Consider the following 22,500-nt stretch of genomic DNA (forward strand, 5'->3'; position numbering starts at 1 on the left):
GAGAGGGAGGAAGAAAGATCAGAAAGGGAAAGAGGAAAAAGAAGGAAGTAAAAGGCAGGGAGGGAGGGAGATGAGAAAAGAAAAAGAGGAGAAGGAAGGGAGGGAGGCAGGGGTGGGATTCTACCAGTTCACACCTATTGGCTAGAACTGGTTATTAACATTCTAAGCAGTTCGGAGAACCGGTTGTTAGAAGAAATTACAGGGCTAATCCTGTAAGGAAGGCAGGAAGGAAACATTCTGGTGTTGCTTAAAGAAACTGCCTCTCCTTTAACCCTTATTACATTCTTGGCAGGACTAGACTTCCTGTCTCTGGAACTTCACTGGAGTTTTTTTCCCCTCCTTTGCTGGTACTTTGCTTGTGTGGAGTGACCATTCAAAGTTACAATGGCACTGAAAAAAGTGACTTATGACCATTTTTCACACTTACGACTGTTGCAGCATCCCCACAGTCATGAGAGGCCAGGCAAGGAGATGCGTGCCTGGATGTGAGTGATGTTGAGTTGGCCACGCCCAGCCAATAACATGACCACCAAAAGCCACACCCACCACCTAAGCCACGCCCACAGAACCATTATTTAAAAATTTTGAATCCCACCCCTGGAGGGAGGGAAACTAGCTGCACATTTTAAAAGGATCTTTGTTCCTTTAATTTACTCCGGAGATTTCTAGATGGTAGTAGAATCCCAAAGTCCATAACCTCCGTGTTTTAGAAATAATTTATGACTTTTTTTCATTCTTTCCTAAGTAACTCTGTCAAGGAAATATAATACAGACAGACTCCGCTTCTCCTTCACCAAGCAGGAAAGGTTTGTCATTGGAGCTATAAGTAAAACAGGATTTTCACTTTAAACTCTGGGCCTGCAAAAATGACAAAGGAAGATTTATTTCTAACAAGAGTCGCTGGTTTAGAGGCCGAATGTGTGCATCTGCCTTTCTCAATCTTGGCACATATTTTGGGCGGAGTAGATTTCAACTCTTCCATCCGTCTCAAAAGCATGCTGGCTGGGGAATTCTGGGAGTAGAAATTAAATCGGTTCTGCTATAATATCAGTTTGGTGATATTTATTTATTTATTTTATATTGCCGCCTATTCGCCCACGGCCGACTCGAGGTGGCCTTAAACAATGTATGCTGACCTGTCTCACAATAATAACAGAATTCCTCTCATATTAGATGCTGATCTGGCATCTTAAAAAGCACGCTGGATAGGGGAATTCTGGGAGTTAAACCCGCGCCAGAGAAGGAAGGAAGGAAGGAAGGAAGGAAGGAAGGAAGGAAGGAAGGAAGGAAGGGCACTTTTTTCTACACAGGAAACATGAAAATCCTTTTCCAAAACATAGAACAGGCTTCCCATGCTGTGGAAGGGCAACAAACCAAGTTTATTCTAAGCCAACATAACCAGGGGTGGGATTCAAATTTCTTAACAACCGGTTCTGTGGGCGTGGCCTATTTTGTGGGTGGTGGCTTGGTGGTCATGTGACTGGGTGGGCATGGCTTGCTGACTGGGCATGGCTTGGTGGTCACGTGACTAGCTGGGCGTGACTTGTGTGTAAATATTGTAATATTGTTCCCTAGTTGGGTCATGAAATGTCTGCAAGAAAACCACCCAACTCAGAGAGCACCAAGGACTCCTCAATTCTCCTCCTCCTCTCCACAAGCCCCACTCACTCCCAGAATTGATGAAGTTCCCTAGTTGGGTCATGAAACGTCTGCAGCAAACCCCTCTCCCCCCCCAAGCTCAGAGAGCCCCAAGGATCCCACAGTTCAACCCCTGAGCGGCAGAAAATTTCTTTTTATTGAAAATTCCCATCCTCCTACAATGCACAGCTCCACGCTGAGCCAACCAAAACGGAGAGCAACAGCGTGCCTGGAATTCAAAGAAGGCCCTGAGAGCTTTCAATCTGCAAGACAGACGCAGACTCTGGAGGATAATTAGGACGGCAGAATAAACAATGGCTACCAACCCGCCTTCCACGGAGGACCTGTATACTGCACAAGTCAAAAAGAGGGTTGTGAAAATATCTACAGACCCCTCACATCCCAAGACATAAACTGTTTCAACTCCTTCCCTCAAAACGACGCTATAGAGCCCTGCACACCAGAACAACTAGACACAAGGACAGTTTTTCCCCGAAAGGCCATCACTCTGCTAAACAAATAATTCCCTCAACACTGTCCAATTGTTTACGAAGTCTGCACTACCATTACTATTAATCTTCTCATCCTTCCTAGTACCTATCTCTTCCCATTTGATGACTATAACCGTGTTGCTTGTATCTTTACAATTTATAGTTTGATTTGTTTCCTAGTATGATTTGATTGGTTATTAGTAACCTATGTCTATCACTAAGGGTTTTATTTATTTATATTTATTTATTTATTTATTTGGTCAATCACTTACAAGATAATAGGTTTCAGTATATACATAGTTATGAATACATGAAATGGGTACATATAAGGAAAATAAAAGAAACAATAGGACAGGGAGGGTAGGCACGTTGGTGTGCTTATGCACGGCCCCTACAGACCTCTTAGGAAAGGGGTGAGGTCAATAGTAGACAGTCTAAGGTTAAAGTTTTTGGGGTTTGGGGAAAAAACCACAGAGTCAGGTAGAGTATTCCAGACATTGACCACTCTGTTGCTGAAGTCATATTTCCTGCAATCAAGTTTGGTCCGGTTAAACTTGAGTTTGTATCTATTGTTTGGTCTTGTGTTGTTATGATTGAAGCATTGACAGGTAAGTCATTGCAATGTATGATTTTATATACCATACTTAGATCGGACCGAAGGCGACGTAATTCAAGGTTTTCTAGGTCTAGAATTTCAAGTCTGGTGGCATAAAGTATTCTGCAAATGGGTAGAGGAGTGGAGAACTCTTCTTGTGAAATATTTCTGGACTTTCTCAACTGTGCTAATATCAGATACGTAATGTGGGTTCCAGACTGATGAGCTGTATTCGAGTATTGGTCTAGCAAATGTTAGTAGTGTGATATTACCAGAGAAAAAGCTACGTAGTATTAGGTTAACAACTCTTAATGCCTTTTTTGGCTATGTAGTTACAGTGGGCTCTAGCACTTAGATCATTAGAGATGAGTCATAGGGTACAATAAGCAATCAAATCATACTAGGAAATAGTCAATATAAATCGTAAGGATACAAGCGACAAAGTTACAGTCATACAGTCCCAAATGGGAAGAGATAGGAAGGATGAGAAGAATAAGAGTAATACAGTCTTAGTAAATAGTTGGACAGTGTTGAGGGAATTATTTGTTTAGCAGAGGGATGGCTTTCAGGAAAAATCTGTCCTTGTGTCTAGTTGTTCTGGTGTGGAGCGCTTTATAGCATCGTTTTGAGGGAAGGAGTTGAAACAGTTTATGTCCAGGATGTGTGAGGGGCCCGTAGATATTTTCCCAGCCCTCTTTTTGACGCGTGAGTGAGTCCCTATTTTTTCTATGCACCACAGTGTCAGCCCTCGTACTTCCTTTCTATAAGCAGACTCATCGCTCTCATTCATGAGCCCCACCGCCGCTGTGTCATCTGCAAATTTAGTAATTGTGTTGGTGTTACACAATGGGGTGCAGTCATGTGTGTACAAAGAATAAAGGAAGGGGCTTAGCACACAACCCCGGGGGAGGGGCTCCCGCGCTTAGTATCAGGGTAGAAGAATGGCGAGATCCCATCCTTGCTGACTGTGGCCTATCTGTCAGAAACTCCGGTCACACTTGGCCAATAAAGAATTCTTTTCTTTCAATCGCAGCGACAACCCCTCACAATCTCTCTCTCTCTTTCTCTCTCTGCCAAAGCCTGGAGCGATGCTATGAAACGACACCCTGACCCCTGAATCCTCTTCTGGCTACGCCAAAGCCCTCCAGCCCAACGGGACCGATGACATTTCCCACCCTGTGAGACTGGAATCGCGTGACAATCGCAACTCAAATTCTAAAAGTACTCGGTCCCCAGGGGCAAACAAAAACCCAAACCCACCCAAATTACTCAAAAACTGGAAATTCCTCCCGGGAATTTTCATTCTCCGCCTTTCCACCCCAGTCTGAAGGGACGGGGAGGTGGGTTGGAGGCTCAACCAGTTGGGCATCAAACCCCTCAGGAGTGGCTGAAGAGAAGGATCAACAAGTCAACATACAGAATGCAGCATTGGCAGGGACCTTGGAGGTCTTCTAGTCCAACCCCTTGCTCAGGCAGGAAACCTATACAGCGTTTCAGACAAATGGTTATCGAATCGCTTCTTAAAGCCTCCAGAGATGGAGAAGGAAGGAAGAAGGAGGGAGGGACGGGGAGGAGGGAGGGAGGAAGGAAGGAGGGAAGGAAGGAGGAAGGAAGGAGGGAAGGAGGAAGGGAGGGAGGGAAGGAGGAAGGGAGGGAGGGAAGGAAGAACTGAAGGAGGGAGGGGAGGGAGGGAAGCGGGGGTGAAGGGACGGAGGGAGGGAGGAAGCAAAAAGGGAGGGAGGGAGGAAGGAGGGAGGGAGGGAAGAAAGAAGGAGGAAGGAAGAAGGGAAGGAGGAATGGAGAAAGGAAGGAGGGAGGGAAGGAAGGAGGAAGGAAGGAGGGAAGGAGAAAGGAAGGGAGGGAAGCAAGAAGGGAGGGAGGGGGAGGAAGGAGGGAGGGAGGGAAGAAGGAAGGAAGGGAGGGAGGAGGAATGGAGGGAGGGAGAAGGAAGGAAGGAGGGAGGGAAGGAAGGAGGAAGGAAGAAGGGAAGGAGGAATGGAGAAAGGAAGGAGGGAGGGAAGGAAGGAGGAAGGAAGGAGGGAAGGAGAAAGGAAGGGAGGGAAGCAAGAAGGGAGGGAGGGAGGAAGGAGGGAGGGAGGGAAGAAGGAAGGAGGAAGGAAGGGAAGGAGGAATGGAGGGAGGGAGAAAGGAAGGAGGGAGGGAAGGAAGGAGGAAGGAAGAAGGGAAGGAGGAATGGAGAAAGGAAGGAGGGAGGGAAGGAAGGAGGAAGGAAGGAGGGAAGGAGAAAGGAAGGGAGGGAAGCAAGAAGGGAGGGAGGGAAGGGAGGGAGGGAAGAAGGGAGGAAGGAAGGAGGAAGGGAAGGAGGGAGGGAGGAAGGAAGGAAGGAAGGAGGAATGGAGGGAGGGAGAAAGGAAGGAGGAAGGAAGGAAGGAGGGAAGGAGAAAGGAAGGGAGGAGGAGGGAGGGAGGGAAGAAGGGAGGAAGAAAGGAGGAAGGAGGGAGGGAGGAAGGAAGGAGGAAGGAAGGAGGGAAGGAGAAAGGAAGGGAGGGAGGGAAGGAAGAAGGGAGGGAGGGAAGGAAGGGAGGGAGGAAGGAAAGAGGAAGGAAGTGAGGAGGGAGGGAGGAAGGAGGAATGGAGGGAGGGAAGGAGGGAGGAAGGAGGGAGGCAGGCTGGCTGGCTGGCTGGCTGGCTGGTAGGCTGGCTAGCAGAACAACTAAATTGGGAGCTTGTAGGTCAACTAGTCCAACCTTATACTCAACCAGGAGAACTTTTACCGTTTCAGACAAATCTGTTCTTGAAAATCTCCAGTATTGGAGCACCCAAGATTTCTCAGGGCAAGTAGTTCCACTGGTTAATTGTTCTGACTGTCAGGAAATTCCTCCTTAGTTCTACGTTGCTTCTCTCCTTGATTAGTTTCCATCTGTTGCTATTTGTCCTGCCTTCTGGGGCTTTGTAAAAATAGGTCTCTCCTTCTGGCAGCCTCTTAGATACAGGTAGTCCTCGATTTATGAACCACAGTTGAGCTTAAAATTTCTGTTGCTAAGCAAGACAATTGTTAAGTGGGTTTTGCCCATTGTAGGACTTTTCTTGCCACCATTGTGAAGGGAATCACTTGTGGTTGTTCAGTGAGACATACCGTTGTTAAACGAACCTGGCTTCCCCATTGACTTGGCTTGTAAGAACGTCACAAAAGGGGATTACGTGACCCCCTAAACACTGCAACCGTCATAAATACAAGTCAGTCCTTTGGAGAGATCCATCTCATCCTTAGGGCCAGGAAAACTGGCAGGGTGACTTTTGGGCCAATCACCAGGAGACGGTGAGTTCTAGTCCCGCCTTAGGCATGAAAGCAGGCTGGGTGACTCTGGGCCAATCACTAGGAGACGGTGAGTTCTAGTCCCGCCTTAGGCATGAAAGCCAACTGGGTGACTTTGGGCCAATTACCAGGAGACGGTGAGTTCTAGTCCCGCCTTAGGCATGAAAGCAGGCTGGGTGACTCTGGGCCAATCACCAGGAGATGGTGAGTTCTAGTCCCGCCTTAGGCATGAAAGCAGGCTGGGTGACTCTGGGCCAATCACCAGGAGATGGTGAGTTCTAGTCCCGCCTTAGGCATGAAAGCAGGCTGGGTGACTCTGGGCCAATCACCAGGAGATGGTGAGTTCTAGTCCCGCCTTAGGCATGAAAGCAGGCTGGGTGACTCTGGGCCAATTACTAGGAGACGGTGAGTTCTAGTCCCGCCTTAGGCATGAAAGCAGGCTGGGTGACTCTGGGCCAATCACCAGGAGATGGTGAGTTCTAGTCCCGCCTTAGGCATGAAAGCAGGCTGGGTGACTCTGGGCCAATTACTAGGAGACGGTGAGTTCTAGTCCCGCCTTAGGCATGAAAGCAGGCTGGGTGACTCTGGGCCAATCACCAGGAGATGGTGAGTTCTAGTCCCGCCTTAGGCATGAAAGCCGGCTGGGTGACTCTGGGCCAATTACTAGGAGACGGTGAGTTCTAGTCCCGCCTTAGGCATGAAAGCAGGCTGGGTGACTCTGGGCCAATCACCAGGAGATGGTGAGTTCTAGTCCCGCCTTAGGCATGAAAGCAGGCTGGGTGACTCTGGGCCAATTACTAGGAGACGGTGAGTTCTAGTCCCGCCTTAGGCATGAAAGCAGGCTGGGTGACTCTGGGCCAATCACCAGGAGATGGTGAGTTCTAGTCCCGCCTTAGGCATGAAAGCAGGCTGGGTGACTCTAGACCAATCACCAGGAGACGGTGAGTTCTAGTCCCGCCTTAGGCATGAAAGCCGGCTGGGTGACTTGGTGCCAGTCACCAGGCGTCTCAGAACCCCCAGCCTTATCACTCATCCTGTCCTACCTCACAGGGTTGTGGTGCAGCAAAAACAGCCTGGAGACCCCAACCCTGCAGACTGAGTCTCCTTGTTGGAAAGATGTAGACCATTATCCACAAGAACACATCCTCCATGTTGCCACTGGCATTCAAAGCAAGTTTTCCACCCGCCAGTCATCTCTGTTCCCATTTCTCTGGCCACAATTTCTCCCTTTGATTTAAGGGAGGGAAAACAAAATCTGGAGTCCCAAATCTGCCCCCCCGTCATAAACCATGTGGTTTCCACAAAGCAGGATCCTTTTCTGACCCCCCCTCTAAGGTATCAATTAAAGGCATCTTACAGGGTTCCACTGCATTCTTTGGCGCAGCCCAGCAAAACCCCGAGCGACCGCATAATACCGCCTCAGATCCACCGGACGCCGGAGCCAGGCGTGTTTCTTGACCTGCCTTGACAGGCCGATTCAACCAGCAAACATGGCTTGAATCCTAAAGAGCCCAGGAATCAAGAGAAAAGCTGCAGTGCCAAACCAGCGGGTGTGGTGAACTCCGAATTGAAATTCAGCCGGGGACAGATACGTGGCTCAAACCAAATGGGAACGGACGGGGAAGGAGGGCGCCTGGAGCTACCCCAGAACAATATTCCTTTGTGCTGTCTGATTTCTTTCTTTTAAAAAAAGGGTGTGTGTGTGTGTGTGTGTGCAAAACCCCTTCAGGGTGACCCCAACCCACTTCCCAGGCCGCCTGGCTGATTTCGGCAAAAGTCTGGTTTGCTTCCGAACTGGGCAGCCAATGAGAAGCAAAAGAAAAAAGAAAAAAAACACCCTGATTTATACAGGGTGGGTTACAAGCATTCATTTAGTGACTTTCTGAAGTTTACACCAACACTAGAAAAAGTGACTTATGGCCAGGAATGGGATTCAGCCAGACAACGTAGTATCAACCGTGGAGATCTTCAAATTTCTAGGTTCTACTATATCACGTGACCTAAAATGGACACCTAACATCAAAAACGTCATCAAAAAAGCACAACAAAGAATGTTCTTTCCACGCCAACTTAGGAAGCTCAAACTGCCCAAAAGGATCTGCTGATCCAGTTCTATGGAGGAATGATGGAGTCTGTCATCTGCACCTCTAGAACTGTCTGGTTTGGTTCTGCAACCCAACAGGACAGACACGGACTTCAGAGAGTAATTAAGATTGCAAAAAAAACAATGGCTACCAACCTGACTTCCATGGAGGACCTGTATCCTGCACGAGTCAAAAAGAGGGCTGTGAAAATAGCTACAGACCCCCTCACACATCCCGGACATAAACTGTTTCAACTCCTTCCCTCAAAACGACGCTATAGAGCCCTGAATACCAGAAGAACTAGACACAAGGACAGTTTATGACAGGGACGGTAGGCATGTTGGTGCGCTTATGCACGCCCCCTGCAGACTTCTTAGGAAAGGGGTGAGGTCAATAGTAGACAGTCTAAGATTAAAGTTTTGGGGGTTTGAGGAAGAAACCACAGAGTCAGGTAGAGTATTCCAGACATTGACCACTCTGTGGCTGAAGTCGTATTTCCTGCAATCAAGTTTGGTGCGATTAACCTTGAGTTTGTATCTATTGTTTGCTCTTGTGTTGTTATGGTTGAAGTTGAAGTATTCATTGACAGGTAAGACATTGCAATGTATGATTTTATGTATTAAACTTAGATCGGACTGAAGGAGGCGTAGTTCTAGGTTATGCCCTTTCCTGGACCAACGGTCCATGCTCACAGTCATTCATGCGCTGGTCACGTCCCATGTTGATTACTGCAATGGGCTCTACATGGGGCTGCCCTTGAAGAGCATCCGGAAGCTCCTGTTGGTGTAAAACGCAGCGGCCCGCATGGTTTTGTGCACACCCCAGTGTGCACATGTATCACCTCTCCTGCAGGAACTGCATCAACTGCCGATTTGCTTCCGGGTGCCATTCAAGATGTGCTGTTTGTCACCTTTAAAGCCCTTCATGGCTTGGGACCAGGTGATCTGAGGGACTGTCTCTTGCTGGTCACATCTACCTGACCTACCAGAGCAGGGAGGCAGGGAGAGGCACCTGGTGGGATCCAGAAGAAGGGCCTTCTCCATGGTGGCTCCCTCTCTCTAGAACATCATCCCCCCAGGGATTAAAATGGCCGCCACTCTAACACTCTTCCGGAAGGCACTGAAGGCCTGGTTCTGCCAGCGGGCCTGGGGGATCCAGAGCGGGATGGAGCCCCTCAAATGGCTCGTGTGATCTGCTGTCATCGGTGCAGGATGGGGTGGGAGTTGGGGGTGATTTCACATACACACACACACACCGATTTTGTTCTATTGTACTTTATTAATTTATTTGATTTTTTTGGGGTTAGTTTTTATTGCGTTTTTTTAAAAAGTATGGTTTTACATTCTGTAAGCCGCCTCGAGTTGCCATGGGCGAGCAAATAGGTGGGAATATAAATTCAATAAATAAATAAATAAACAAACAATCTGCACTCTGCCGCGCAAATCAAGCTGAGCTGCCAAACACAGAAATAAAATGGCAGATGAGGGCAGGGCCAAAGGATTTGCCGGGACTACCGGTTCGCCCGAACTAGTCCAAACCGGTAGAATCCCACCCCTGCTTATGGCCATTTTCCATACTTATGACGATTGCACATATAGACTGGGTGAAACCAGGGTCAATAGCAGGAACTAGGAGAGGGATCTTGGAGTCTTAGTGGATAACCAGCTAAATAGGAGCCAGTCATGTGCATCAGCAGCCAAAAAAGCTAATGCAATCCTAAATTGTATTAAAAGAGGGATACAGTCAAGATCAAGGGAAGTACTAACACCACTCTATAAAGCCTTAGTAAGACCACACCTAGAGTACTGCATCCAGTTTTGGTCACCACGCTATAAAAAAGATGTTGAGGCTCTAGATAGAAAAAGTGCAGAGAAGAGCAACCAGGATGATTAGGGGGACTGGAGGCTAAAACATATGAAGAACGGTTGCAGGAACCGGGCCTGGCTAGTCTAGGGAAGAGAAGGACCAGGGGAGACAGGATAGCGGCCTTCCAATATTTGAGGGGCTGCCCCAGAGAAGAGGAAGGGGTCAAGCTATTTTCTAAAGCCCCCAAAGGCCAGATAAGGAATAATGGAAGGAAACAGATCCAGGAGAGATTCAACCTGGAATTATGGAGAAATTTTCTGATAGTCTGAACAATCAATCGATGGAACAGAAGTTGCCTTTGGAAGTTGTGGGAACTTCATCACTGGAAGTTTTCAAGAAGAGATTGGACTGCCACCTGTCAGAAATGGTGTAGGGTCTCCTGCTTGGGCGGGGGGTTGGGCCAGATGACCTACAAGCTCCCTTCCAACTCTGATTATGTGTTATCTGCAGCAGCCTTATGGTTCACCGGATCGAAATTCAGAGGCTTGGCAACTGGCATGTACTTATGGCGGTTGCAGTGTCCTGTGATTTTTTTCCCATCCCTTTGGAGACTTTCTGACAAGCCAAGTCAGTGTGGGAACCAAATTCACTTAACAACCACGTGACTAAGTTAACAACCTTCCCAGTCCGCTTTCAACAAGTCAAGTCAATGGGGGAAAGCCAGGTTCACTTAATAACCAGGTTCCTAATTTAACAACTGTAGGGATTCACTTAAGAATTGTGGCAAGAAAGGTCATAAAACTCAGTTAACAACCGTCTTATGTAATAACAGAGATTTGGGGCTTAATTGTGGTCATAAGTCAAGGACTACCTGTAATAGATAAAAAGAATTGGAAAAGAGTTACCAGAACTACTGCATTTTATTTTTACTGTTCTGAATAAAAACAAAAAAGAAAAGCTACCAACTTATTATTCTCTGGCTTTTTTCCCAGCTAAAATTATCACAACCGAGCAGCCTCTTTCTAGATTTTTAAGGAGGTTTTGTTTTGTTTTATTTTGGCCAATTCTTCCTCCAGATGCTATGAATTTAAAATTTTCTGGATGCAAACCAGACCCTTCTTCATCTCCTTTTCCCAATTCTCAAAGATAATCTCAACCCCCGATGACTGCAGGAAGGGTGAAAAAGACATGTATAAATTAGAAGCTTTTAAATCCAATTTTTATTTACTACTTGAAAACAAAACAGCTCTAAAATTAGAGAGCGGCACTTATTAAGGGATCCAAGAGTGGTTTACAGCAATAAAGGACCAAAAAAACCAAAACAGCCCCACCCCCAAATGCTGCAAAAAACTTAAAAGAGAGATAAACTACCTGATTGCAACTGGGAAAGAAAGAGAGAGAGAGAGAGAGAGAGAGAGAGAGAGGAGGGAGGGAGGGGAGGAAGCAAAGAAAGAGGAAGGAAAAGAAAGGAAGGAAGGAAAAGGAAGGAAAGAAGGTAAAAAAGAAAGAAGAGAGAAAGAAAGAGGGAAGGAAGGAAAAGAAAGAAGAAAGCAAAGAAAGAAAGGAGAGAAAAAAGGAAGGAAGGAAGGTAAAAAAGAAAGAAAAGAGAAAGAGAAAGAAAGAAAATGAACAGCAAGGAAGAGAAAGAAAGGACAAAAAGAAAGAAGAAATCAAAGAAAGGAGATAGGAAGGAAGGAAAAGGAAGGAAAGAAGGAAGAGAAGGAAAGAAAGGAGAGAGAAAGAAAGAAAGAAAGAAAGGGGAAGGAAAAGAAAGAAGAAAGCAAAGAAAGAAAGGAGAGAAAAAAGGAAGGAAGAAAAGGAAGGAAAGAAGGAAGGTAAAAAAGAAAGAAAGGAGAAAGAGAAAGAAAGAAAATGGACAAAAGGAAGAGAAAGAAAGGAGAAAGAAAGAAAAAGGGGGAAGGAAAAGAGAAAGAATGAAAAAAGAATGGAAGGAAGGCAAAGAAAGAAAAAGGAGAGAAAGAGAGAAAGGAAGGAATATCCATGGGGTGTCAGGGTGTCAAAATCTGCATGATTGTGTCAGGATTTGCAATGCCATCTGTTTCGTTCGCTTGGGCATCTTGCCGATCTTGGCATTCTCTACTCCTCCAAGGCATTTCCAGGAGTGCCAAATAAATCCAAAGCAGAATTTGAACCTGGGACTCCTTAAATTGCCCCCCCGGACTTTGACACCCCAAACCACAGCAGTTCCAGGACATACAGGAAGTCCTCGACTTACAAACATTTGTTTAGTGACTGTTCAAAGTTCCAATGGCCCTTCAAAAAAAACAAAGAGACATATGACCATTTTGCACATCTCCACGGTCACTTGATCCGAATTCAGATGTTCGGCAAACCGATTCATATTTATGACGGTCACAGCGTCCTGGGGTCACGTGATCCGCTTTTGGGACCTTCCGACAAGAGAAGTCCATGTCCCCAAAATTCGCTGAACGCCCCTGTTCCTAACTTAACGACTGCAGGTGATTCACTTAACAACAGTGGCAGGAAAGGTCGCAAAATGGGAGATAAACTCCCTTCCCCAAATGTCTCACTTAGCAACATGAATTTGCGGGTCAGTCGTGATCGTAATGCGAAGATTACCCGTAAACTCCTCAGGCCTGGGGAAGTGTGTTAGTGAGTTTGTGTGTTTGTATACATGCGCACGCTTTTCCCAATCTATATAAAACAATCTATCTCTATATAAAATCTATAGGTATATAAACCCACTCAGGCATCATCACAAAATCTCCAGAACCGTAAAGCCTACGAACTTGAAATTGGGCACGTATGTTCCTCTTGGCTTCTAGGTGCTTACTAAGAAAGGATTTTTCCAAATGACCATCAGAGTTATTAGTATTTCCTATACGCTCTGATGCTAAGGAGTTCTACTCACCCTCCCCACCCGAAAAGAAATCTCTTCCAAATGCAAAACACAAGCAGAGGAGTTTCAGTTTCAGAGCACCAAAGCATCTTTAGTACAGAACAGTTGAGCTAAGCCACACCCAGGCTCCTTGCTGTCTCCTTCTTGCTCACACAACAAATACTCTTTCAGTTTCCAAACAGCCCTCATCTCTCTCACACACTGACAGGACACTAGCCAGATGAATACCGATGGATGCTGGTAGGCAGAGGCAGAATTCCCCCCCTCCTTATTTCCCCCCCCAAAAACTAAGCCCGACCACATAGTTTCATAGCGAAACACGGGTATCCAGCAAGTGTCTCTCTATATAGCCGACATTTCTGTTTTTCTTTCTGGCTGCGGCCGCATCCGTCCGTCCACCTGATGGACTAAATGGCTCTCTTGGCTTCGTTTCAACTTCTCCTAACACTCTTAACGCTATTTTATTTTTAAAAGGGAACCCGATCAATTATACAACCCTGAAGAGGTCGGGTGTAAACTCCTCGGCAAAAATACTCAAGCTTTAGCCACCGTTCTTCCTTCCCACCAGCCTGGATCCAAATTGGCTGAGTTCACCAGTTACCGGCGGAACGAAGGGGCCTTTTGTGTACTGGGTGCGCCGTTTGGAACACGGCTCGTTGCTTCTCTCGTGAAGGACAAAATGCTCTCCTCCCCGTCTGGATTTTTTTAGAAGAGGGTCTGGGGTCTCCATGCCGCCTTGCAGTTCACTGGGAGGGGGGATTAGAAAGCTGGATTTGCAACCTGATGGTGACATCCGAGCTCAGTGGTGGCTTTTTGGGCTCCTGTGCCAAAAATTGTGCGTGCGCTCGCATGCCAGCACCTAGAAGGCAATGTGTGCCCCCCAGGCCTCTATGCATGCACGCGCAATCCTCACCCACCCACCCTCGGCCACCCCCTTTCCTGCACTGTGCCTCACAGCTGATTTTCGGCCAATTTGAGGCCTTGAGGGAGGCTTCTGCAGGCTTTTCAGTCCAAAAACTAGGCCCTTTTCGTCACTTCTGGTATTTCCAGAAAAAACAGGAAGTGATGAAACAGGCCTAGTTTTCGGACTGAAAAGCCTGCAGAAGCCTCCCTCAAGCCTTTGGGAGTCCTAAAAAGGCCTCAAACTAGCTGAAAATCAGCTGTGAGGCATGCGCATGCGCAGTGAGGTAAGTTTGCCTGCAGCTTGCATGGCAGCCAAAATGGGGCACTGGATAACCCCTCCTCCATTTTTGCTCCCTGGAGGCCTCCTTACACTTACCTGGAAGACAGACAGGCCTTGTGGGGACTCCTGGGAGGAGTGGGGTGGGCGGAGCCAGCTGGTAGTCAAAATTACCGGTTCACTAAACTGGATGTCAAATTGATTCGTCCGAATCTGATTTGTCCGAACGGCCCAAACCGGCTGAATCCCACCTCTGCATCAGGAGTTCCCCAATCCCTGGACTGCAAGCTACTACTTGGTCCGCAACCTATTCAAAACTGGGCCGTGGGAGCAGCGGGCCATCCTGCAAGCCCGCAGCTCAACTCGTGCAAGTAGTGGTCTCTTAAACATGTGCATCTTGACTCATGCGAGCAGCGAGTGCACACATGTGCGAGCTTCCCTGCCACTGATTTGGGCTGTGTGTGCGTGTGCACCAGCCTAACACACGGCCCAGTTTCCCTCTCCCCGACCCAGCCGGGCCACCAAGCCACAAAGGTTGGGGACCACTATTGTAGACAACAGAACACGTACACCAGCACTCGCATAGATGTGTACAGGTAGTTTTCAACGACTACTATTCGTTTAGTGACTGTTTGGGCCAATCACCAGGAGATGGGGAGTTCTAGTCCCGCCTTAGGTATGAAAGCTGGCTTGAAGATTTGAGGCCAATTACCAGGAGAAAGTGAGTTCTAGTCCTGCTTGTAGGCATGACCTCCATCTTAATGACTGGGCCAATCTCCAGGAGATGGTGAATTCTAATCCCGCCTTACGCATGAAAGCTGCTGAGTGACTTAGAACCAGTCCTCTCTCTCAGACCAACCCACCTCACAGGGTTGTTGCGGGGAAAATAGGAGGAGGAAGGTGTGTAGGACATGCGTGCCACCTTGAGTTATTTGTAACGATAATAAAGGCAGGATACAAATAAATAATTATCTTGGCTAGCTTTTCTGCGTCGCGGTGTTAAATTTTATTCTCACTTCTGACAATAGCATGCACATTTATTTCAAGGTGTACAGATTTTAAATAAACAGGCAAGTGGCATCCAAGCCAGGGTTGATCTGCAAAACAAAACAAAACAAAACCTCCTCAGGAAGATTTCATTCCGAAGAGACGCATAATTGAGGTGACCTGCTCAGTAGTAAGTTTCCCGCTCAACCCAGCCCCCTGGATGACGTCGCAGAAGAAACTTGCGGATTTCATCGTAGACAAAAATGAGCAGCGAGAATGGGAGCGCACACAGCCACCAGGTCACTCGGAGAGGGTACATGCGTAGAGCTACCTCCATTCCTGGGCAGTAGGAGAGAAAGGCCGCCAAGGTGGTTTCTTCAATCAGGCCAAAGACCATAATCTCGTTCCTCATGCCCTGTTGGAAGAAGGACAGCTTCCTGGTCTTGCAGATGATGAGGTCAGCCCACTGCACAATCACGATGCTGATGAAAAAGGCGGTGTGACAGGTGTACTCCACCACTTTCCGCTGTTGGTACGTCCACTGCTGGCCGTAACTGTCTTCTAGGTCATTCAGGGTATAGTCATCCCATTCCAGGCGGATGCCCAGCAAAGTGAATGGCCGAAACCCATTCTCGGCCATGATGACGAAGTAGGTGAAGAACCCAGCCAGGGCTTGCATCATGCCAATCTGTCCGTACGCCATGCTGATCAGACGCTCGTTCACCAGCTTGTCCGTCTTGGCGTTCCGCGGCTTCCTCTTCATGATGTCGCTCTCGGCATGCTCGTAGGCCAGGGAGATGGCTGGCACCATGTCGGTGCCCAGGTCGATACACAAAATGGTGATGGTGCCCAGGGGCAGCGGGATGTTGAAGATGATAAACAGGAGGAAAGGGGAGATCTCTGGAATGTTGCTGGTCAGTGTGTAGGCAATGGACTTCTTCAGGTTGTCGAAGATCAGGCGGCCTTCCTCCACGCCTGTCACGATGGAGGCGAAGTTGTCATCCAGGAGGATCATGTCAGCCGCCTGCTTGGATACATCGGAGCCCGTGATGCCCATGGCAATGCCAATGTCGGCTTTCTTGAGCGCTGGGGAGTCGTTCACCCCGTCTCCGGTCACAGCGACGATGGATCCCTGCCTCTGACACCCTTCCACGATGATCAGCTTCTGCTGTGGGGACGTGCGAGCAAAGACAATCTCGGAATGACTCGAGAGGATCTTGTCCAGTTGCTGAGAGGTCATTTCTTTAAGTTCAGCACCATGAATGACGCAGGCCTCGGCCTCCCGGGGATCGACTTGGCTGACCGGGATCCCCAGCCGGGCGGCAATATCTTCAACCGTCTCGCTTCCCTCAGAAATGATCCCGACCCCCTTGGCAATCGCTTTGGCGGTGATCGGGTGGTCGCCCGTGACCATGATTACTTTAATCCCAGCACTGCGGCACTTCCCAACGGCATCTGGCACAGCAGCGCGAGGCGGGTCGATCATGGAGATAAGCCCCACGAAGCACAGCTTGGAGGTAGGGAAGTTCGGTTTGTCCACATCAAACTTAAAGCCGCGTGGAAACTGTTTGTCGGGGAGGTAGCAGTGGCAGAATCCGAGGACTCTCTCGCCCAAGCCTCCGAGATAATTGTAGGTGTTCAGAAAAGCTTCCTGCATCTTTTTGTCCAGGATGACTTCTTTTCCTTGCAACAAGATGGTGGAGCAACATTCCAAGATCCGCTCTGGAGCTCCCTTCATCACCAAGAGATGACCTTTGGACTTGTCTGCAGCTTCATGGATGGAGAGCTGGTATTTGTTGGTGGAGTTGAAGGGGATCTCGGTGACTTTGGGGTTCTTCTCGCGCATCTCCTTGACGGAGCCCCAGGACAGCTCGATGCATTTAAGGAGGGCTGACTCAGAGGCGTCTCCGGTGGTCTCCTTCTTAGTAATGGGGATGTTCTCCTGGTCTGCTTTGAAGTCCGCACGGTTGCACAATCCCGCAATGTGGGCCAGGGCCAGCCAGGTGAGCGATCGTGTGTTAAATATGGCCCCGGCATAAATCTCGGTGGTGTTGGCTTCGTAGATCTCATTGTCGAACCACAGGTGGGCAACGGTCATGCGGTTCTGGGTGAGTGTTCCGGTCTTATCGGAGCAGATTGTGGAGGTGGAACCCAGGGTCTCTACGGCTTCTAGGTTTTTCACCAGGCAGTTCTTCCGCGCCATGCGTTGGGCAGTGAGAGTCAGGCAGACGGTGACGGTGGCCAGCAGGCCTTCTGGGACGTTCGCCACGATGATACCGATCAGGAAGACCACGGCTTCCAGCCAATCGTAGCCAAGAATCATGGCCAAGACGAAGAACGTCACTCCGAGGAAGACGGCGACTCCGGTAATGATGTGGATAAAATGAGCTATTTCTCGGGCAATTGGCGTAGACTGTTCTTTCAAGCCGGAAGCCAGCGAAGCAATACGACCCATCACTGTGTAATCCCCGGTCAAGATGACAATGCCCCGTGCCGTGCCTTCGACACAATTGGTGGAGAAGAAACAGAGGTTTTGGGTCTCCAGAGGGTTCTCATTGGTAAACTCAGACGTACGACTCTGGGGCTCTGACTCGCCAGTCAGGGAGGAATTGTCCACTTTGCAACTGGTGGCAGAGATGATCCTTAAGTCAGCAGGAATACGATCGCCCCCTTTGACCTCCACCAGATCTCCCGTGACGACAAGCTCAGCGTTGATCTGCAGCTTTTCCCCATCCCGGATCACCAAAGCTTGCTGGGGAACCATGTTCTTGAAGGATTCCATGATCTTGGAGCTTTTGGCTTCCTGGAAGTAGGAGAAACATCCGGTCACGATAACGACGCCGGAGAGCACTGCACCCAGGTAGAGGTTGTCCTTCTGGACTCTGCCACCCATTAAGTTTTGCACCCAGAAGGCCACAAAGCAAAGAATCGCGCCGATCCACAGTAAGATAGAAAACCCACCGAAGAGTTGCTTGCAGAATTTGACCCATTCCGGCGTGGTTCGCGGGGGAGTCAGGGCGTTCGGGCCGTTCTTTTCCAAGATCTGGGCCGCCTGAGCCCTGGTCAGTCCTCTGGAGAGATCCACCTCATACTTACGGCTGAGTTCCTCGGGAGACAGCTTGTGGTCATCCAAAGTCACCTCTTTCTTCAATTCTTCCAGTTCTTCTTTCTCCTTGGTTTTTTTTTTCTTAATGCGGGATTCCTTCCTATTCATGGTGGAGTTTTGGACCTGCCAGGTGAATCCTCCAACAATTAGCTTTCTCTCTTTAGAGGGGTACGGTGCAGCTCCTGAGGGAAAGGAAGGGGGCAGGAGAAGAAGAAGAAGAGAAGGAGAGGAAGGAGAAGAAGGAGAGGTCTGGGAAACAAAGGTTCTCCAAGGAAAATCCAGTAACCATCCAAAGCTTAACGCCCCAAGGACTGGCCTCCAACAGTAGCCCCAAAGGACAAATCCATTGTCCTGCTGTTGGGTAACCCAACAATGCCTCTCTCTTAGCAACCAAGAAGTAACTGCCTCCTTTGGTGATGTCATAATTCCTAGCAACTGACAGAAGAACAGAGAACAGAGTTGGAGGGCACCTCGAAGATCGTCTAGTCTGCCCTTTCTGCTCAGGACAGAGAGCCTATAGCAGTGTTTTCTCAAACTTGGCAACTTGAAGATGGGTGTGGACTTCAACTCCCAGAATTCCCCAGCTGGTGGATGAATTCTGGGAGTTGAAGGCCACCCATCTCCAAGCTGTTGAAGAACCACTAACCGAAAAAAAAATCTACAAAGATGCAAGTAATTTAGAATGTCTTAAGCATAAACAACCTTGAAAGATTCAACCCTCTCGTTCAGAATAGAATTCTCAGTCTGGGCAAAAAATGCTAGAAAGATATATAGGATTCTAAGAGAGAAATATAAAAGAATCACCAAAAATAAATAAATAAATAAATATAAATATATATATATATCAATAAATGATGAAATTTTAAAATGGTTGAGATTTAACGGATAGAGACACAACACCTTGCCATATAGTAATTCTATTAAGAACCAATAGAAATTTATTTATTTATTTATTTTATTGTATTTGGTTTGTCAATTGCTAACAAGATAATAGGTATACGTAAAAACATAGTTATGAATGCATGGATACATATAAGGGGAAAGTTTAAATTGGGAAAATACGGTAGTAGCACATATATAGATATACAATAGAATTTATTATAAGCATAAATATATTAAGAGGTGGAAGACTGGGATTAGATATACCTAAATGTATTAATATGATTTAACAGGGTGCGAAAATATACTGGAATATATAGTTTTTAAGGACTATAAATACAGGGAATTTACACTGAGAGCTTATGCACCAAGACAGATTCCTTGTGTGTCCAACCACACTTGGCCAATAAAGAATTCTTTGTCCTTTTTAGAGACATAATCTGGGGACTGATTAAATCTTATTAACAATGGGTTTTATCGGTGTTTATAGAAAATTGAGATATTGAAAATGTGGTGGAACACTGAGTGATATTCATAATATTAAAACATTCGTGATTTAACAGGGGTTAATAAGTATATTGTATGAATAAATGTTATTGATGTTTACATACATTTCTGGAGGAAGTGATGAATCCTAAAGAGAGAATAGTATTGTGGAAAGATAATGAGGTGAATATATAAGAACCCCAACAAACGGGAAAAATAAAGAAATAAGTACAAATTGGGAAAATAGTATAATATATATTGATACATAAAATAATACACTGTAATTCTAATGAGCGTATCAAGGTTAGAAGCTGGAAGATTAAAAACTGTATATGTATCACTGTCAGTATAGTGCGAAAAATACAGTATATTAACCCAGTCATTACACTGTCCACAAAAAATGTTGGTTGTTAAAGGAAAACTACAAATAAAATACATACAATAATAAAAAAAGAATATAATTTTCACGTTGGAAGTTCAGAAAAAGTGCCAGAAATTAACATGAACTTAATAAATTATCTTTTTTTAACCTCCTGGGTAACTTCCTTAATAGACTATGGGCATGCTGTAGACATAATATACCTTGACTCCTACAAAGCATTTCACATATTACAGGTAGTCCTCAACATATGACCACAATTGAGCCCAAAATTTCTGCTGCTACGCAGACAGTTATTAAGTGAATTTGGCTCCATTTTACAACATTTCTTCCCATGGTTGTTAAGCGAATTGCAGAAGGTGTTAAGTTAGTAACATGGATGTTAAGTGAATCTGGCTTCCCCATTGACTTGGCTTGTCAGAAGGTTGCAAAAGGGGATCACGTGACCCTGGGACACGACGACCGTCAGAAATACGAGTCAGTTGCCAAACCTCCGAATGCCAATCACGTGACTGTGGAGGATGCTTCGATGGTCGTAAGTGTGAAAAATGGGATTCTACCGGTTTGGAACCGGTTCTATAGAACTAGTTGTATGATTCTGCACAGTTTGGAGAACTGGCAAATCGTGCCCCTGGCTGGCTTGCCAATTGCAAGAAATTAGCATAAAAAACAGACTTGACAATCAAAAGAGACCGTAAGAAGCTTTTATGGTCCCGCCCCTCTCCGCCCGCCCCGCCCCTGCCAGTCACTTGACAAAGCGCGCATGCCCGACATCGCTGACTGCGTTCTCCCTTGCCCAGTCACTCCTTAAGGTATTTCTTTTTTTCTCCCTCCCGACGATCAGCTGTTCCGACAATCAGCTGTTCCCAGGATCCCCCTGCAAAAAAGGCACACCCGCCCAGTCACATAGCCATGCCCACCTAGCCACACCCACAGAACCAGTTGTTAAAAAATTTGAATCCCATCCTGGTCGTAAATCACTTTTTTCCATGCTGACCCCCCCCCACCCCAGGACATTGCAACGGTCATAAATACGAGCCATTGCCAAGTGTCTGAATTTTGATCATGTGACTATGGGGATGCTGCAATTGTCGAAAAACGGCCATAAGTCCTTTTTTTTTCCAGTGCCGTTGTCAACTTTGAAGGGTTCTCTAGTTAAGTTTACTTTATTGTCATTTGCACCTCACACAACGAAATCAAACACCACCTTCAGGGCACAACATGACCATGAAAATGAATGGTTGTGAGTAAAGGACTTGTATGGGTTGGAAAAGGATTTTTAAAGAAAACTTTTTGACACAAGAGTTGGAAAGAAATTATAAGACGGTGGGATTGTTTTTGCCTGTCAGAAAACAAGACCAGGATGGGACCAAACCTGGCAAAAGGAAAATGAAGGTGTCCAGGAAAAAGACCTCCCCCCCCAATGCACCCCTAAAAGAGAGACAGGCAGGCAGCGGCTCCAGAGGTTGGCGGCTGCTCCAATCTAAGACCTATCCAAGTGTTGATCAATTGCACTGGTAGATTGGAATGGAGAATCCTGGGAGTGGAAGTCCTGCCCTCTTAAAGCAGGCTGGCTGGAGGATTCTGGGAGTGGAAGTCCTCCCCTCTTAAAGCAGGCTGGCTGGAGGATTCTGGGAGTGGAAGTCCTCCCCTCTTAAAGGATGCTGGCTGGGGGATTCTGGGAGTGGAAGTCCTCCCCTCTTAAAGGATGCTGACTAGAGGATTCTGGGAGTGGAAGTCCACCCCTCTTAAAGCAGGTTGGCTGGGGGATTCTGGGAGTGGAAGTCCACCCCTCTTAAAGCATCCTGGCTGGGGGATTCTGGGAGTGGAAGCCCACCCCTCTTAAAGCATCCTGGCTGGGGAATTCTGGGAGTGGAAGTCCACCCCTCTTAAAGCATCCTGGCTGGGGGATTCTGGGAGTGGAAGCCCATCCCTCTTAAAGCAGGCTGGCTGGGGGATTCTGGGAGTGGAAGCCCTCCCCTCTTAAAGGATGCTGGCTGGGGGATTCTAGGAGTGGAAGTCCAATCCTCTTAAAGCATCCCGGCTGGGGGATTCTGGGAGTGGAAGCCCTCCCCTCTTAAAGGATGCTGGCTGGGGGATTCTGGGAGTGGAAGTCCAATCCTCTTAAAGCATCCCGGCTGGGGGATTCCAGGAGTGGAAGTCCACCCATATTAAAGCATAGAGGCTGGGGGATCCTGGGAATGGAAGTCCACTCCTCTTAAAACATGCTGTCTGGGGGATTCTGGGAGTGGAAGTCCTCCCCTCTTAAAGCAGGCTGGCTGGGGGATTCTGGGAGCGGAAGTCCACCCCTCTTCAATTTGCCAACTTTGCAAAAACCCCACTGAAAGCTTGCTTGCCCTTAGATGTTGCTATGTATGTGACCCAAATGCCCCAATCCAGCCTGGGGGGGAGGGGGTCTTCCCGTCCTAACCCCCTCCTCCCCACAGGGCCTGGCTGTCAATCTGAAGCTCAATGGCAGCCTTGAGCTGTCTCTCCGGTGTCTTTACGGCAGTCGGTCAGGTGCGTCTCTCCCGAGCTAAACCGCAGCCACTTAGCCACAATTGACTGCAGGCCGTTCGTTCTGCTTGCTCTCTTTTGCTCTTTGCAAAAAAGGAAATTAATAAATCCGTACAAGGAGAGTTCTGCATTATTCTGCTCGCTCTCTGGACGAGGCGAGCTTTTATCAGAGCTAAATGAGATCTGGGGCAGGC

At 47.4% G+C, this 22,500-nt stretch overlaps 1 protein-coding gene and 1 pseudogene across 1 annotated transcript in view; both read right to left on the reverse strand.

Moving 5' to 3' along the window:
- Positions 1-22,500, reverse strand: part of LHFPL7 (LHFPL tetraspan subfamily member 7) — a 74,813-nt gene that overhangs the window by 9,871 nt on the left and 42,442 nt on the right.
- On the reverse strand, positions 15,124-18,153 carry LOC113442589 (sodium/potassium-transporting ATPase subunit alpha-2 pseudogene; annotated as a pseudogene).

Source organism: Pseudonaja textilis, chromosome 1 (assembly GCF_049901715.1).
Source record: "Pseudonaja textilis isolate UNSWEBS1 chromosome 1, rPseTex1.2, whole genome shotgun sequence".
NCBI classification, from domain to species: domain Eukaryota; kingdom Metazoa; phylum Chordata; class Lepidosauria; order Squamata; family Elapidae; genus Pseudonaja; species Pseudonaja textilis.